The following is a 19130-nucleotide window of genomic DNA, read 5'->3' as shown; positions in this document are numbered from 1 at the left end:
CAAGACAATATAATTTGCTCAGTTCATGTGAGGTGGTACTCACAATTAGACTTATGAAGAGAAAATGATAAATGTAAAGGATAAATGCCAAAATAGTAAATGCACTTTTTAATTTTGAAATTGGTCTTGAAATCTTTCATTGTATTGAAAAAAATAGGACAGTGTCCAGTTTGACTTCAGTATCGTCATCAGTCCTCTAAGTTTTGGCCTGACCCTCTTTGGTGTAACCATATTTTATTGTATCAGTTAGGACTGCATGCAAATAAGTTACAGGAAATTGAAGTAGCTTTTAAAAATATAGTCATCTTTTTTACTTGCCTCAGAGGAAGGCTGAGGTAGAAATTGGTCCAGTGACTTACCCTCTAATAGTTACTAGATAGATGGCTGCTAGAACTCACGCTTAGCACCAGCAACCAAGGCCAGAGGAAGACAAACTCGCAATGCTGCCTCGCAAGTTTCTTTTACCAGAAAATCCAGAAAATTCAGGGAAATTCTCCAGTTCAAGGGGCAGGAAGAGCCGCTGGATCAGCCAGCCAACAGTGACAGCAGTCGTTTGCAAAAGCTGTTTTTATTTCTTTGAACTAAGATCCTGATTATGAAATCAAGTTCAAGTGCTCCATAATAAGTTACAAGGAATTTATTTCAAAAGAACGGAATAGTCTAGCAACTAGATTAATCTTTAGTTTCCTACTTTGCATTATACCCAAAAATGCCAGTATTGCCCCATGTTGCATACCTCTTTCTGTGAGAACTTGCTTTGCCCCAGCATCTGTGTCTGCTGGGGAAGGCAGCTGGCCCAAAGGCACGCAGCACACTCAAGGTTCAGGGCTTGTGGTACTCTCTTAAGACCTGGTGCTCTCTTAAGACCTGATCAGAAAGATGAGCTAGACCAGTATGATTCCTCAGTTAAGAAGTGAAAACTGAAAAACAGAGGCAGAAGCAGTGGTGGTTGTGAAATGCAAGTGTTCCATAAACCTGAAATGGACCCATGGTAAGCAGTATTCAGGTACAGGGAAAGTTTTGACAGCAGAAGTTTATTAAAGTACATGATGAGTGCCCTGAAAGTGTAGTTTAAATTTTTTTCTTGCATGATTCAAGAATCAGTCAATTAAAAAAAAAACAACAGCAAGCCTAATGTATACCTAAAACTGACGCATGTTGATATATTGCAGAAACCAACACAATATTCTAAAGCAATTATCCTCTAATTAAAAATAAGCAGATTTAAACAAAAAATAAAAGCACCTGAATGTGAAAAAACACAGCAGGCCTAGTGAGTTGCCCACATTAAAAAGAGAATGCACATTTCAAGAAATATCTATTCATTTTATAAATAAGGAAAATAAAATGCTATTTATTCCATTCTCTGAATAAATATTGACTTATAATCATGAAGCAGAAAAGTAAACAGTGTTAAATCTCAACTAACTCACCCAGAAAATTAAACCCAGTCCTTTTTAAAATTTTTTATTTTATTTGTGGTCTTCTTTGCTGTGCACGGGCGTTCTCTAGTTGCAGAGAGCAGGGGGCTACTGTCCGCTTGCGATACATGAGCCTCTCATGGCGGTGGGGGGGTGCGGTTCCTTGTGGAGCACAGGCTCCAGGGCAGGTGGGCTCCAGCAGCTGCAGCACATGGGCTCAGCTGCCCCATCACATGTGGAATCTTCCCAGATGAGGCAATTGAACTCATGTCTCCTGGATTGGCAGGCAAACTCTCAACCACGGAACCACAAGCAGAGTCCAGCCCTTAGGTGATTAACCACAGTGTCAGACACAGCTTCCCGCTGCTTTGGGGGTGTCTCTGGGAGTCAGCACTATTGCTGAAGATGGCAAGACCCAAATCAAGAACTACCAGACTGATGCTTTGATGGCACCTTACCCAGCAAGAAGCAGACCTGGAACTGTGAACAGAGCTCCCTGGACCTGCATTACTGTCAGAAGGCAGTGACAGCTAGTGGGAGTGCCACCACAGGGCGAGAAGGGCTCTGTGTGTGCGAGCCCTCCGGCCCCACAGCTTGACTCTCAGCCCGAGACGCCCCGTCCTGGGAAGACCCACAGTGGCTCCAGCCCCTCCTCTGCCCCCCATCCTTCTCCCAGGGCAGCAAAGGGGCACCTGGGTACATGGTGATCCCACCCCAGGATCCTGAATCGTGGCTTGCCTAATAATAAATATTCATTGGAAAACTGGAAGGAGCATATTAAAAAGTAACATATACATATTACTACATGTAAAATAAATGGCAGTGACTCACTGTATAACACAAAGAATTATACTCAATATTTTGTACCAACCTATATGGGAAAAATATCCCAATCACTCTGCTGTACCCCTAAAACTAACACAACCTTGTAAATCAACTATACTTCAATAAAAGTAAATTTTTAAAAAACAATATTAAAAGATTATGACCTAGTATTTCACGAGAATATAAGTTCTACCTGATGGCACTTTAGAAGTCTCTTTACAGAAAAGAACACTGAAACTTCTATCTTTTTCTGGACCAAAGTAGCAGATTTTTAAAAAATGTATAATAATGCCAAAATTCCACTCATCGAGTACTTTAAATGTTTATCTTCTAGGATTTTTTTTTTTAATTTTTCATGTTTCACAATAGTTCCATATGACTACCATCTAGAAAATATCTCAGCATAGCAATCATTTTTCTTATTCCCTGCTAACTTCACATATAGGTGTTAGCTGCTGCTGCTGCTGCTGCTAAGTCATTTCAGTTGTGTCCGACTCTGTGCAACCCCATAGACGGCAGCCCACCAGGCTCCGCTGTCCCTGGGATTCTCCAGGCAAGAACACTGGAGTGGGTTGCCATTTCCTTCTCCAATGCATGAAAGTGAAAAGTGAAAGTGAAGTTGCTCAGTCATGTCCAACCCTCAGCGACCCCAAGGACTGCAGCCTTCCAGGCTCCTCCATCCATGGGGTTTTCCAGGCAAGAGTACTAGAGTGTTAGAACAGTTCTCAAATGAAGAGTTCATAAAATGAATTTGTAAATGTTGGATGGAACCTATCTTCCAGGTCTAATGAAGTGAGCAAAGCCACCAGACTGTATTAGACAAGTAAATTTTAGATAAGTCAAGTGAAACAAGTTAATCGACAACATCAGAAATTCTCCAGTTGTCTATAGAAGGATCCCTGGGCGTCTGTGGCTGTCTTGTTTCTGGTTGAATGTGCTGATGAAGTCAGGACGTGGCCACTGAGGCCCATTCCCTATCTTGGAGGAATCCGACGGAAAGAGTAGTTCCACTGAACTCAGGGAAACCCAAGGGCCTCGCAGGGCTGTGTGCTAGCACGACATTTGAGATTATTTAGATCTCTGTCATTCATATTTGAAAAAGTCAGCAGTTTGCTTTTGCTTCTGGTGACAGGCAAAGGCAAAATAGCCTTTATGGCTCAGTGTCTGCAGCCAGGAAAGGTCACACGCACAAACTGGGAAACTATTTTTGATAACTTGGACTTGGAAAGACCAGCCTAGTGCTCTGTGAGCTATTTAAAACCTGCTCTGGATTCTCAGGCAACACCAGATCCTCTGATTACATGTTTACAAGCCAGTCCTTAAAGATTCATAGAGCTCTCCACCCCATAGCCAGGACACCTAAAGTTATTCACTTCAAAGTGAAATCTAAATACTAGCGGAATAATCTCCATAAACACCTGTGCATGCAGATGACTACAATTAGCCCCATTTTAGAAATCAGCCAATAAACTCTTTGTCTAGTATCGTCAGGAAATTCCACAGTAAATTTGGATCTAAATCATACACTTTTCCAACTTAGTTACAGCTCTTAGGATAAACCTGATGTACTAGAAATTAGGGCCTTCTCAGGTGGCTCAGTGGTAAAGAACCCCCCTGCCAATGGAGCAGATGCAGGTTCGATCCCTGGGTCAGGAAGTTCCCCTGGAGAAGGAAATGATCATCCACTCCAGTTTTCATGCCTGGGAAATCCCATGGACTGAGGAGGCTGGTGGGCTACAGTCCTTGGGATAGCAAAGAGTTGGACCGAACTTAGTGATAAACAACAACAACAAAACCAGAAATAAAGTGTTTGGAGTATAAGGTTCGTTCTGACGAGCATGAGAACACTGATTAAATTATCCACCCCAGAACCAGACTGGCCATGTATGACCTTTGGTTGTTTGCTAAGCTTCCTTACCTTAGTTTCCCCATTTTTCAAATGGGGCTGATACTAATAAGCACCCCATAGATTTTCTGTGAGAACAGAATAAGTTTAATATTCGTAAAATGGTGAGAACAACTCCATGGAACATTGTGAGTATATCAGGAGTATTAGCCAACAGTAGTGCACAGCAAGAGAGCTTATTCTCCATAAAGACTTATTTCTCATCACCAAGCAAGGAGACCCAACCAGTCCATCCTAAAGGAAATCAGTCCTGAATATTCATTGGAAGGACTGATGCTGAAGCTGAAACTCCAGTACTTTGGCCACCTGATGAGAAGAGCTGACTCATTGGAAAAGATTCTGATGCTGGGAAAGATTGAAGGTGGGAGGAGAAGGGGACGACAGAGGATGAGATGGTTGGATGGCATCACCAACTCGATGGGCATGAGTTTGAGCAAACTCTGGGAGTTGATGATGGACAGGGAGGCCTGGCGTGCTGCAGTCCATGGGGTCACAAAGAGTCAGACACGACTGAGCGACTGAACTGAACTCATCACCGAAAGTAATGCAGTTACATGTCTGAACAAAGGAAATCCGCACTGCCCTTCTGTGACACTACTGATCTATTTCTTCTATCTTGCTCTGGGATCAAGAATCCCTACCATTCGTGAAACAGTGGGTGTGGAGATTTGTAACAACAAATATTGACTGTGCAAAAGTCTATAAATACCTTATTTCTCTGTAGTTGAAATTAATTTTATTCTCAAATGCTAATTTGTGGTAGAAAATTAATTCAAGGTAAAACTTAGTCATCTTCAGTTTAAAATTTAGCCTCTCAAGACTGTCCCATCTTTCTCGTCACCTTTATGCCCTTTCCCCAGCAGTAAAGTTCCTGAAATGCTGGAAGTTCCTGAGAGAGTCATCCTGGGCTTGTGGGAGTGGAGCGGTGTGCTGGCGCGTCTCAGGTAAGACTGCGCTGAGTGAAGCTTGAGCTACTTGATCTTGGGCATCCGTCTCTGTCTCCACCACGCCTCATGTGTGGCCTCAGCTGACGTAACCTGGAGTCTGGTTGCCTTGACGTGGGCGGCCCACTCTGCAGACCCTAGCATAGGGTTCTGTCACCCTAGTCCTGGGCTCCCCTCTCAGATCTTAATTCTTAACCAAAAATATTTGTTGGGGGAAAGATAGATCACCTCATGCTCTCTTTGCACAAATCTGCTATACCACTGTTTCTCTCAAAGCATTTTTTTTTTTTTTTTGGTGCTAGACTGTATCAGTCACCCTTTGCTGCATAACATATTATCCCAACACTTAGTGGTTTAAAACAAAAAACATGTATTGTCTCAGTTTCCGTTGGTCAGAAATTCAGGAGCAACCTATGGGTGGTGGGTGGTTGTTACCTGGGGTCTCTCCTGAAGCTGAAGTCAAGATGTTGAAACCAAGCAGGACCCTGTGGGTCTCCCAGGCACAAATCCCTTCTGTGTCCTTCATTTCTTGTTTGTAAGAAACAGACTTCAACCTCCTTGGTCTTCCCTGAGTTCCAAAGAGCAGATTCGGTCTTTAATCAGGGATGGAAGGGAATGAACCCAGAAATAAGGTGAAGATATAATAGTGCAACCTTGGACATGGAAGCAACCTAAATGTCCATAGACAGATGAATGGATAAAGAAGATGAGATACATATATACAGTGGAATACTACTCAGCCATAAAAAAGAGTGAGATGTTGTCATTTCAAGCAACATGAATGAACCTAGAGATTATCATACTAAGTGAAGTAAATCAGAAAGATAAAGATAAATACCATATGATATCACTCATGTGTGAAATTTAAAATGCAACAAAAATGAACCTATCTATGAAACAGAAACAGATTCATGGATGTAGGGTACAGACTGGTGGTTGCCAAGGGGAATGGGGGTAGGAGATGGATGCAGTGGGAAGTTGGGGTTAAAAGATGTAAGGTTTCATATATAAACTGGATAAACAAGATTCTATTGTATAGCACAGAAAACTATACTCAATATCCTATGATAAACCATAATGGAAAAGAATATTTAAAAAAAGAATGTATATGTATGTATAACTGAATCACTCTGCTGCACAGCTGAAATTAACACAGCATTGTAAATCAACTATACCCCAACTAGCCTTGGGTCAGGATCCTGATTCCTCCTCAATGAATTTAGGTAACAGTATCTTCGGCAGAACGAAGGCCCCTCCCCAGACAGAAGATGGCAACTTCAGGCTGAGCCCAAGATGCCAGGAGTACAGCCCTATCCACCCACCATCAACCAATCAGAAGAAAGTCACATACCCTGCAACTCTGAGTCCAAATTTTGCCTGTAAAACCTTCTCCCCCCAAACCATCAGGGAGTTCAGGATGCCTGTTTTCCTTGCTTGGTGCTGCAATAAGCCTTTCCCTGGTCCAGACTCCAGTGTCTCAGTTTTTCTGGCCCCACTGTGCATCGGGTGCACAAACCTTTGTTCGGTAATACCGTCAGCAGGGCTGCAGTCATCGGAAGGCTCAGCTGGGGCTGGAGGAGGTGTGCTTCCAAAGTCACTCATGTTGTTGAGGGCCCAGTTCCTCACCATCTGGGCGTCTCGGGAGAGATTCTGAAGACACCCCAGGACATGGCAGCTAGCTTTTCCCAAGGCCAATGATCTGAGAGAGAGAACAAAAAAGAAGCCACGTTGTCTTTCGTGATCTAGCCTAGCGAATCGCATACCATTCGACTGGGCGCAGTGACACGGCGGAGCAGTTCTACACGAGAGTGCCAACACCAGGAAGAGGAGGTCACGGTAGGCCATCCTGGAGGCCGACTCTACACGCATCTTCTGCCAGGTTCCTCTTCTCCCAGAATTCTGCATGGGGTACAAGGCGCTAGTCATTCTTTCTGAGCCCCAAACTCACCAGAGACGGTGCAGGCTTGGGAGTTTATTGTCTGGCTTCTAATTCTCTTCCAACACTTTTTAAGTGTGTGACCTGGGAAATTTACTTAATATTAATATTTCTGCATCCAAGTCCTCATTATAAAACAGAGCTAATAATGCCACCTACAGTGAGGTGTCGTGCCGTGCTTAGTCTCTCAGTCGTGTGTGACTCTTGGCGACTCCGTGGACCGTGGCCTACCAGGCTCCTCTGTCCATGGGGATTCTCCAGGCAAAAGTACTGGAATGGGTTACCATTTCCTCCTCGAGGGGATCATCCCAACCCAGGGAGCGAACCCAGGTCTCTTGCATTGCAGGCAGATTCTTTACTGTCTGAGTCACCAAGGAAGTGAGGTGTAGGGAGAATTATAAAAGATAACCCAGGTCAAGCACTTAGGACACTCTGGCCTATTGTTATTGTTCAATAAATATTAGCATCATCACTGACATTCAAAAAGATTTCATCCAGGGAAGCAGAGAATGGGCAGGCAGGGAATAAAACTCCACATTGTATCTGAGCTCTCTGACTCTTCTTTCTAAATCCTCCCCATATATCTTTCTCATATCAGGGGTTTATTTTTGGATTTTGAGCTTCCGTTTTGGTTCTTGTTTTCTAATTCCCTTGCCCTGTGACTTAAAACTGCTCTTGTATATGTATCCTACAGTCTCAGACTCCATAATGTTGTGGCATACTCTTTAAGCCTACAGCTTTGGTTCGTGATACTTATCAAGATTTTGAAATTTATTGAGCATTTTTCTCTCCTAAGCACCTGGTCTTGGAAGCTTTGATGCCCTGTTTTAAAAACGCAAAGCCACTACAGAAACAATAGCAATTGCTTACCAAGGGCCAGGCCCTAACGGAGATGCTTCATGCATTAACTCATTTAATCACTGCAACAACTGCTTCTCATAGATATTATTACCCCATTTTACAGGTGAAACAAGCACATAGAGGGTTAGTGGGCAAGTCCACAGAAAAGAAATAGCAGAGCTGATCTTTGTCCTTTGAACCAAGGCAACCCCGACCCTGCAGACCCCCACTTCCCACCCACGCCCTTCCCCACACTGCAGGCTATGTTCGTGTCCACTGCCTTGCACAACCTTTCAAGAAAGTGCTCTTGCTATTCACTTGTTCTTTTGCATTCTCCTTTTCTTGTAGCACTTTATCTCAGCCTCAAGGACACTTCTTTTAGCTTTTTATTTTATATCATTTCAGACTTACAAAAAAGTTACAAAAATAACACAAAGAATTCCTTATAACCATCATCCGAATTCTGCAAATGTTAATATTTTACCATATTTGCTTTACCATTCTCTCTCTCTCATCTCTCTATGTGTGGAGATTATGTGTATATAACCATATAAATTTCCTGAGTAAGTTGCAGACATAAAACCTCTTTGCCCTTAACTATTTCAGGATTTGTTTACTAAAAACAAAGATAATCTTTTACGTAGTTTAGTACAATTATCAACAGCAGGAAATTAACAATTCTAACAATACTAGCAGTGGAATGCCAGTAAATATTTAACAACAAGCTCTCCAGGTTTTAAAAAAATGGCCCTGGTTTGTCTTATTTGCTACTCCCCATCATATAAATACTCACTGCTGCTGCTAAGTTACTTCAGTCGTGTCTGACTCTGTGTGACCCCATAGACAGCAGCCCACCAGGCTCCACCGTCCCTGGGATTCTCCAGGCAAGAACACTGGAGTGGGTTGCCATTTCCTTCTCCAATGCAGGGAAGTGAAAAGTGAAAGTGAAGTCGCTCAGTCGTGTCCGACTCTCAGTGACCCCATAGACTGCAGCCCACCAGGCTCCTCCATCCATGGGGTTCTCCAGGCAAGAGTACTGGAGTGGGGTGCCATTGCCTTCTCCATAAATACTCTCACTATGGCTGATTTCAAGCCAACAACCTGATGTCACTAAATTTGGAGTTGAGAAGATGTTCCAGTCAGCTCTTGCGGACAAATACAAAGCAACCTCAGCACATCATTGAAAATAAACATTCAATTACTAAATAGCTATAAAAATTTGCAGAGCATTAAAGAAAAAAATATATATTTATAATAATCAAAATATTTTCCTACTACTTCATTTACCTATGCTCCTTTAGTGTCCTCCCCAGGTTCATCTAAGGATAGTTGTCGTCAAGTGCCAGGTAGAGAAAATGAGGCTTAGCAATTTCATGTAAAAGATTAACATGTCCTACTTATGAAGCAATGTTTCACATGACCTTATTGGTCGATGTGGCTTCCAAAGCAATTAACAGAAATTTGATATCTAGAATTAAAGAGATGATAATCCTGTGCTATGATTATTCTCATTTGTAATTTAAATAGCTGCTGATAATATGAATTTGAAGCTGTAAGACTGAACCTGCAAAAATGAGAATAACAGCAACAAACTTTATGTCACAAGAATCAAATTTTGCCATGTAACTATGGTATTTGAGCATAAAATTGATATGAATCTTATTTTGAATTGAATATGCACACAATAATATTCTCTAAGACATTTGAGACTTTTTTTGAATACACATAGGAAAAAAAAGATAATGATCCCAATATATCAGTCTCCCCCATCCCCCCAGGAATAAAACATTAGGAAGAAACTGTTGATTGTGCAAATGGCATTACTCACACCTTCAAACTATCATCGGAGAAAATACTCAGAGAAAACTGAAAAGAATCTTTTATTTTTTCCAATTATTCCCTTTAATTGAGCATAACTTACAAATTCCATAGAGAAAGTACAGGGAAAAAGAATATAAGCAACTCTTTTATTTAATGAAGCAATCATGCAGATTAATTTTAAAGAGATACACATTATGTATTAATAAGACAATGTGAGCCTACAACAGACTAGGTTTGAATTTAGGCACATTTCCCTAGTAGTTCACTTTGGAATTAAATGTGTTATAGTATTTTCACTATTTTTGATTGAGCAGACATTTAATTTTTATTTGGAATTCGAAGCATCCTCGCAAAGCTGTTTCTCATAGCTTCCTGCTCAGGCAGCTCTTCGTCAGCTGCATTAGGTGAAAAAGCCTTTGATAAAAACTACAAATCCGTGATCTTCATCAAAATAAAATGAAATACAAAGAATACTAAAATTAAATAAAACCTATCCCACAGAGAAAATATTATAGGTAGATAACATGGAGATGTGATCATTGGGATCAGAACTAAAATAGATGAACAGTTTAACATGAAAAACCGATAGAGTGATATCTGCATAGTTCTCTAATGATAAAACAGAATCTAGGTTAAGGACCTATGAAACAAGTTGAGCTATCTTGGAAGGTGTAAAATAAAACTGAAAGGAAGGAGATGATATCGGAGGGCGTCATTGTCAGGATTTTGCTTCAATGGTAGGAGCACGCCTTAGTGATCATACCCCAGGAATGTGTCAGGGTTGCAATCCCTTGCTGCCTGGCCAGCATGGGTCTATGGAGATTTTCTTTAGGGCAACACAAGTAAACAAATCCCAAACTAGAAAAAGTTCATACTATAAATCCACAAAACATCACCCAGCTGTGTTTCCATCAGAGGGTAGTAGGTTATTTGGTGTGATTTAAGAGGCAGGAGGGAATGGGGGGAGTGAAGTGAAGCAAAAGTCACTCCCACGTGTCTGACTCTTTGCGACCCCATGGACTTTACAGTCCATGGAATTCTCCAGGCCAGAACACTGGAGTGGGTGGCCCTTCCCTCCTCCAGGGGATCTTCCCAACCCAGGGATCAAACCCAGGTCTCCCACACTGCAGGAAGATTCTTTACCAACTGAGCCACGAGGAAAGCCCAGAACTGGTGTGTTGACCAACAATTCCCTCAGCCTTTTCTGAGCTTTATTCCTTCCCCTCACCCCAAATACCTCCACTGCTAGGGCTAATATTTCAGCCACTAATCTCAAACCACATAATGAAGGATGCACCTTTTTGCTATTGAGTCATTATGCGTTCAGGATTTTCTCTTAAAAACTAGTGTGAAGGGTAAGCCATTTGCCTAACACCTTTTAGGATAGTCAAACACTGAGATTAATGGAGAAATAAGAGTGTGCAGAAGATAACTAACTAGGACACACGGACAAATGTTAGTCAATTCTCCCGCACACCCGAGGCTAACCCTTTGCCACTTTTAAGGTGCACATGTATGTCAGGGTATAATCACAATCATAAAACCTCATCTTACTGAATGTTTACTATGAGCCAGACACTGTGCTCAGTACTTGGTTGCCATTATTTATTCGTTTTTCAATTATTAAGGGTCAAACACTATTTTTGATACATGGGTTTTAGCGATGAAAAAAAAATCAGATAATATGCCTGTTATCACAGAGTGTACATATTAGTGATAAACAAAATGTCAATAGGTCAAATGGCTATGTTGAAAAATAAAGCAGGGAAAGATGGTTAGAATTGATTCTTTTGAACTGTGGTGTTGAAGAAGACTCTGGAGTGTCCCTTGGACTGCAAGGAGATCCAAACAGTCCATCCTAAAGGAAATAAGTCCTGAATATTCATCGGAAGGACTGAAGCTGAAGCTGAAACTCCAATACTTTGGCCACCTGATGCCAAGAGCTGACTCATTAGAAAAGACCCTGATGCTGGGAAAGATAGAAGGTGGGAGGAGAAGGGGGTGACAGAGGATGAGATGGTTGAATGGTATCACCAACTCAATGGACATGAGTTTGTGTAAGTTCTGGGAGTTGGGGATGGACAGGGAGGCCTGGCATGCTGCAGTCCATAGGGTTGCAAAGAGTTGGACATGACTGAGTGACTGAACTGAACTGAACTAGAACTTCTAAAGAAGGGTAAATCATGGTGTAGTGTCCACGGCCAGTAATAAAAATTTTCCCAGTGCTCGCTGTGGGGTGCCTAGCATCCTTTGCTTGTCCCTATGTGGTCCTTACCGTGCTCTACTCACAGTTCTGTCTATTTTCTAACTCTTCCACTGGGCTGTGAACTGCTGGAAGACAGGAACAATCATTGATTTTTATGTTCACAATATCTAGCACAATCCTAAGACCACAGCTGGTGGCCAATAAATAATTTCTGGATAAATAAATTAGCATTTAAGTTAGAATTTAAGAGAAACCTTTTGAAGAAGGTAACTGAAGTAGCCTTCATTCTAGATATTCTTTTCTGCCTTCCAACATACTCTCAGTGCATTGGTCAAGAGCTTGGACAGCAGAATCAGAAATTCTGAGATTAGATCCTCAGCCTCAATCTCATTAGATGTCTGTCTACTCCACTTCTCTAGGTCTTAGTTTCTTTACCTGCAAAACATCAACAATAAAGATTTCTCATTTTTTGCTGCTATATTATATATATATATATATATATATATATATATTCTTGGCAAAAAACCTAATTCTTACCATTGCTTCATACATGTTAGCTGTCATTATTATGATAGATACTTAACACAAGCCTATAATTATATACAGATTATCTCTCATGGACAGAGGAGCCTGACGGGGCTTTAGTCTGTGGGGTTGCAAAGAGCTGAGCATGACTGAGCACACAGCTAGCCTACCTTCTCCAGGTTTAAGTCAAGAACTTTTTGACCACGGTATGCTCAGTCATTCAGTTGTGTCTGAATCCAGTGGACTGTAGCCTGCCAGGCTCCTCTGTCCATGGAATATACTTTTTCATAATAAAAATGTTGCCACCTGCTCATTCTTTCTATCAAAATCTTCCTTATCTTTTGAGGCCTTGAAGACCAAATAGTTTTTGAAACTCAAACAAAACCAGAAGGTTCAGATGGAAACTGTAAGGTGGTGGATTGACATTTTGGATTAGGAGTTCTCAAAACTCCACTAAGAAGTTGTCTCTTCTACTTGTCATATGATTAAGAAGAAATGCAGAGTGTGAATTCATAAATGGCTTCCCTGGTGGCTCAGCTGCAAAAAACCTGCCTGCCAGTGCAGGAGACATGGGTTTGATCCCTGGGTTGGGAATATCCTCAGGAGGAAATGGCAACCCACTCCAGTTTTCTTGCCTGGAAAATCCCATGGACAGAGGAGCCTGGTAGGCTACAGTCCATGGGGTCACAAAAGAGTTGGACATGACTTAGTGACTAAAAAAATAGTTTCTGAATGTTCCAGTAATGGTTTGTATGCATGACTAGCTACAGAACTGCTCTTCAGAAACAGAGTTAGGCCCTAGGATACAGAGTGTCCCTGGGTGTATCCACTCTGTAAGGTGTTCTAAGGACTTCAGTAGCTCCAGTTTGCCTTTGATGGCATCAACATATTGTCCACTCATAAAATAAAAAGAATGATGAAATTGCAGCATGATGAAATTACAATGACATCACATGGTTCAACAATTTAATAGCTTCACTGAGTTCACTTTTTAAAAGCTTATGAATTATTTTTGTTCTCTTTCTAATGCCAGTATACCAAAAGTCACTTAGATTTTCCTCTTAAGAGCGGTTATATCAGATTTACTGTTCATGTCCAATAATGATATCAATGATGTCTGCTCCTGGACACTCTTACTTCTGTACATTGCCCTTCTACACTCTTCTACAAGACCCTTGCCTATAAAGAACCTGAAGCAAAACAAAGCTACTCTGAAACTGTCTATTCACATTAAGTAATTGAAACAATGGAAACAAAAATTGAAACAAAAACCAATCAAACCAGTCAAAAAACCACTAAACTAAACAGTGAGATAGCTGTCATCTAATATTGTTTTCTTAACAAAAGGAAAAACAAGAGGGAAAAAATCCACAAGATGCTGAAGCAAAATTGGATGATTCAGTGTGATAAGCCTCCAAACCCCCCCTGTTCTGAACCACTTCTAATTCACCTTGTTGGTGAAGGAGGGATTCTTCACCCTAAGTAGTTAGATATCTGAACACATGACCCCCAAAACTGGACAGATGAGCACGACAGCAGGTTATCAGTCACAGAACTCACACCTTCGGGTCAGAGGACACTGCCCGCCGTGCAGAGCCATGCACGCCAGAGCAGAGGGAACCAACAGAGACCGTGGGAGTCAGGCTTTGCAGGAATAAGCGGATCACCCCTGGAGGACGTGATCGCTTGTTGGAATAATTTCCAGGCTAGCACAGAGGTAAAACCCAGTAGCTTAAGGACTAAGTACGGCAGGTCCAGCTGAAAGAGGTACTAGGCAGGGGAGGAACCTCTCCTGTAGGGTGGGAGGCGTATCTACGAGAGCGGGAGTGGAAGGATGTCACGGCAGCACTGGAAATCGAATGTCCTCACCCCTCTCTACTGTCGAGTAAACAAATTCCTCAGAATTCTAACACTCCAATACTTAGCCTTTAAAATAAAAACTAAGTGAGTCATCTTATTTTTGTCATACACATGAGTGATGGGAAAAACTATCCCATGGCAGAAACTAGCCTTGAGTTTGATTCACGGTGAGTCACACTGAATTGGAGAACTTATCTGAGGCTTGATGGTACTTAACTGTTTACAATTATTTTTTGAGCACCAAAGCAGAGTGTGAACCTGCAGCAGAAACATTGTTATGTGTTCATTAGATCCTTCTAATGTTACTGCTGAGCACACATTTTCTCTCTATCTCCAAGCTACTTTTCAACGACGTGTGGCCATGAAACTAAGTTTTGGCCAATGAAATGAGGGTAAAAGCTAAAAATGATACTGTCAGGCCCATGTGAGAGTATTTGTTTTCTCCTTCCTTTCCATTGATGACCCTGAGAGCCACGTGTTGAAGATGACAACCTCACAAGATGGAGGCTTTTAGCCCCTGAATGACTAGATGACAGTGGTCTTTCCCCAGAATATCTCATTGGACAAAGACTAAAATAAGTGAACTAAAACAAGGTTTTATTGTGCTAAATCTCCAAGGTTTGAGAATCACTTGTTACAACAGATAGTTTAACCCTCATAGATAACCCCTGTACACAATGTTAAGAAAGCTTCAGATAGGAGAGCAAAGCCTAGGTATTGTTACAAATACTAGATATAATTTCTTCTGAATTATCCTTTTCTCCTATGATTGCTTGTGCTATCGAAAACATCTCTAAATTGTTTCACACAAAAGAAAGTCAACTCCTCGAGGCATGGTGTAAAGAAAACCAATAATTAAATATATTAGAACAAAGATAAATTCTGAACTACACTAACCAAGAGTGGGGCAAAAATAAATGGGTAGACAACCTACTATGTTAATGGAAAAGTTTTTAAAAAGTTAAAAACAAAAGATGATAAGAAAAGAACAGGAGAATAAATGAGAGATTATAAGAATCCAATTGAGGGGCCAAAGTACATCATTACAGATAAATGAATTTAAAACATAATGGACAGAGATGAAAGTTGAATTATTAAATAGATGAAAAATTTGAGAAAATCACCAATAAGATCAATCACCAGATAAGAATATGGCAAAGGTTTGCCTACTGAAATGATCAATTTCAGATTGGAGCACAGATGGCTACAATTCAATAGAAGCATTCTGAAACCAAAGAACTAAACAAATGTAAGAACAAAAGCCTCCAAAAAATTACTGCCAACTAATAACCCTCAAATAATGATTCCAGCAGACTGAACACACATAATCAACATTCATCAAGCCATAACTTGGTAAAATCATGATACTTTAAAAATAAAGAAAACAAACATAAGGAAGAAAAAGAGAGGAGAAAGAGAAGGACAGGAAAGGAAAAGTTAGGAAAAGAAGAAATCTTCAGACATCAGGTAGGAAAAAACTCCACTGAAAAGGAGAAAGAATTGAGGCACTGCTGCTGCTAAGTCCCTTCAGTCGTGTCCGACTCTGTGTGACCCCAGAGACGGCAGCCCACCAGGCTTCCCTGTCCCTGGGATTCTCCAGGCAAGAACACTGGAGTGGATTTCCATTTCCTTCTCCAATGCATGAAAGTGAAAAGTGAAAGGGAAGTCGCTCAGTCGTGTCTGACTCTAGCAACCCCATGGACTGCAGCCCACCAGGCTCCTCCGTCCACGGGATTTTCCAGGCAAGAGTACTGGAATGGGGTGCCATCACCTTCTCCGAATTGAGGCACAGCATGATGCAAAACGAAACATAGCAGAGAGGCACATCCAGAAAACTCTAAAAGAGAAAAAAAAAAAACAAAAACTCATATGGCCCAAGGAAATAATACTCATCCAAGAAGTGAGAAAATCAAACAGACCTTCCATCTATTTCAAAGAAACTGCAAGAACATAGGACTCATGGGTTCTTATTAAGAGAAAAAGAAAGCAAAGCAAAAAACCCCCCAGAATTCCAAATTACTGAACTCAGAAATGGAAAATACAAGTAAAAGGACTGGGGGTGGAATGAAAGTCACGTAAGTGTGAAATAAGTGCCTGAACTGTGGTGTTGGAGAAGATCCTGAGAGTCCATTGGGCTGCAAGGAGATCCAACCAGTCCATTCTGAAGGAGATCAGCCCTGGGTGTTCTTTGGAAGGAATGATGCTAAAGCTGAAACTCCAGTCCTTTGGCCACCTCATGCGAAGAGTTGACTCATTGGAAAAGACTCTGATTCTGGGAGGGATTGGGGGCAGGAGGAGAAGGGGACGACAGAGGATGAGATGGCTGGATGGCATCACTGACTCAATGGACGTGAGTTTGAGTGAAGTCCAGGAGTTGGTGATGGACAGGGAGGCCTGGTGTGCTGCGATTCATGGGGTCGTAAAGAGTTGGACACGACTGAGCGACTGAACTGAACTGAAGTGAATTGTGTTCAAAAAACAGTGGTATAAAGTTGACCCTTGAGCAACACATGTTTGAACTGTGAAGGTCTGCTTATCTATGGATGTTTCTATCTATCTGTAGATTTTTTCCAGTAAATACATATTACACCACTACACGACTCACAGGTGGTTGGATCTGCAGATGGAAAACCAGGGATATGGAGGACCAATTGTAAAGTTAACATGGATTGTTTTTGCTTCACCAAGCGATCAGCACCCCTTATCTCCAAGCTGTTCAAGAGTCAGCTGTGTATATACAATGAAATATTGTTCAGCCATTTAAAAAAAAAACAAGGAAAGCCTACCATTTGTGATAACATGGATAAAACTTGAAGACACTATGCTAACCAAGTCAGAGAGAAAGATAAATACTATACGATCTCACTCACAGGTAAAATCTAATACCAACAAACAAAAAAAACAAAAAACACCAAGCCCATAGGAAAAGAGATCAGATTTGTAGTTGCCAGAGGCAGAGGTTGGAGGTAGGGGCAGTTAGAGAAAGGTGGTCAAAAGGTATAAACTTCCAATTTTAAGGTGAGTAAGTACTAGTTTTAACATGTATAACATATTAACACTGCTATGTAAACAGAAAAGTTAAGAGCATAGATCCCAAGAGTTCCCATCACAAGGAGAAATTTTTGTCTTTTGATGGTATCTGCATGAGATGACAGATGTTAACCAAACCCTCTTGTGGTAATGATTTCATAACATGTGTAAATCAAATAACACCAGGTTGTACACTGGAAACTTATACAGTGATGCATGTCGATAAACCTGGTAAAGCAAAATGAAAAAAAAAAAATGAAAAGAGGTAGGAAAAAAAATTCAATTTCACCTTAAACTGAAGAACACAATGAGACAAAACAAATGGACCGTACGAAAAGTAGAAGTGGCATACAGTTTGACAAAATAAAAAAGAATTCGGCTAACCAACAGGGGTGCAGGCACCAAATCGGAGCAGTGGAGTCAGGAAGCCAAGGCTTCGGGCCCCGGCTTCAATTCTGCTGCTGCTGCTGCCAAGTCGCTTCAGTCGTGTCGGTGCAGCCCATAGACGGCAGCCCACCAGGCTCCCCCTGGGATTCTCCAGGCAAGAACACTGGAGTGGGTTGCCATTTCCTTCTCCGATGCATGAAAGTGAAAAGTGAAGGTGAAGTCGCTCAGTCGTGTCCAACCCTCAGTGACCCCATGGACTGCAGCCCACCAGGCTCCTCCGTCCATGGGGTTTTCCAGGCAAGAGTACTGGAGTGGGGTGCCATTGCCTTCTCTGGGCTTGAATTCTAGCTTCACTGATTTCTTAATTAGTGGCCCTGGGTGATCGTGACATTTTCTTTACCTTAGTTTTTTCATGTAAAATAATAAGGATGATGCCTCTGTCTTGTGGGACTGTTGTAAGCATTCTATGATTTAATGCACTTAAAGTATTTAGAGAAGTGCTTGGCCCTTTGTAATCACTCAGTCACTGTTTGCTTTTGTTAGTAATGCCCTCATTTCCCACAGCAGAGACTTTAATCAATACCATTTAAAGTGGAAATAAGTAATTTTTAAGTATGACTCCAACTTCTTAATGCACTTTATTTTCTCTTAAGCTCAGATAAATCTTTCAGAACATAATGGCCCATTGAGAGGAATCTTATTCCTCTTAAACATGAATAAATTTAAATATAATATTTTTCATTTAGAATATGATGTCATTAAAAAATCACTTTCACCAATTTATATACCTATGCTTCCATTTATGCATATGTATAGAAAAGCATCTGGAGTAAAGTTATTTCTAAATAGGGGACTGGCAATGATTTTTTAACTTCTTTAAAAAACTTTTTTAACAAATCACTGCAGATGGTGACTGCAGCCATGAAATTAAAAGACGCTTACTCCTTGGAAGGAAAGTTATGACCAACCTAGATAGCATATTCAAAAGCAGAGATATTACTTTGCCAACAAAGATCCGTCTAGTCAAGGCTATGGTTTTTCCAGTGGTCACATATGGATGTGAGAGTTGGACTGTGAAGAAAGCTGAGCACCGAAGAATTGATGCTTTTGAAGTGTGGTGTTGGAGAAGACTCTTGAGAGTCCCTTGGACTGCAAGGAGATCCAACCAGTCCATTCTGAAGGAGATCAGCCCTGGGATTTCTTTGGAAGGAATGATGCTGAGGCTGAAACTCCAGTACTTTGGCCACCTCATGCGAAGAGTTGACTCATTGGAAAAGACTCTGATGCTGGGAGGGATAGGGGGCAGGAGGAGAAGGGGATGACAGAGGATAAGATGGCTGGATGGCATCACCGACTCAATGGACATGAGTCCAAGTGAACTCCAGGAGTTGGTGATTGACAGGGAGGCCTGGCGTGCTGTGATTCATGG

The 19130-nt window shown here is 41.4% G+C and overlaps 1 long non-coding RNA gene across 1 annotated transcript; it reads right to left on the bottom strand.

The window, feature by feature from the left end:
* Positions 1-1014: 1014 nt before the first annotated feature.
* LOC133260758 (uncharacterized) lies at positions 1015-9212 on the bottom strand. The gene is made up of 2 exons (XR_009740952.1): positions 9160-9212; positions 1015-6795 (listed from the first exon to the last, which is right to left on the bottom strand). It is a non-coding gene; the product is annotated as an uncharacterized LOC133260758 (long non-coding RNA).
* Between the last annotated feature and the right edge of the window lie 9918 nt (positions 9213-19130).

Source organism: Bos javanicus, chromosome 14 (genome assembly GCF_032452875.1).
Source record: "Bos javanicus breed banteng chromosome 14, ARS-OSU_banteng_1.0, whole genome shotgun sequence".
Taxonomy (NCBI): domain Eukaryota; kingdom Metazoa; phylum Chordata; class Mammalia; order Artiodactyla; family Bovidae; genus Bos; species Bos javanicus.
This window is presented reverse-complemented; position numbering and strand designations above follow the sequence as displayed.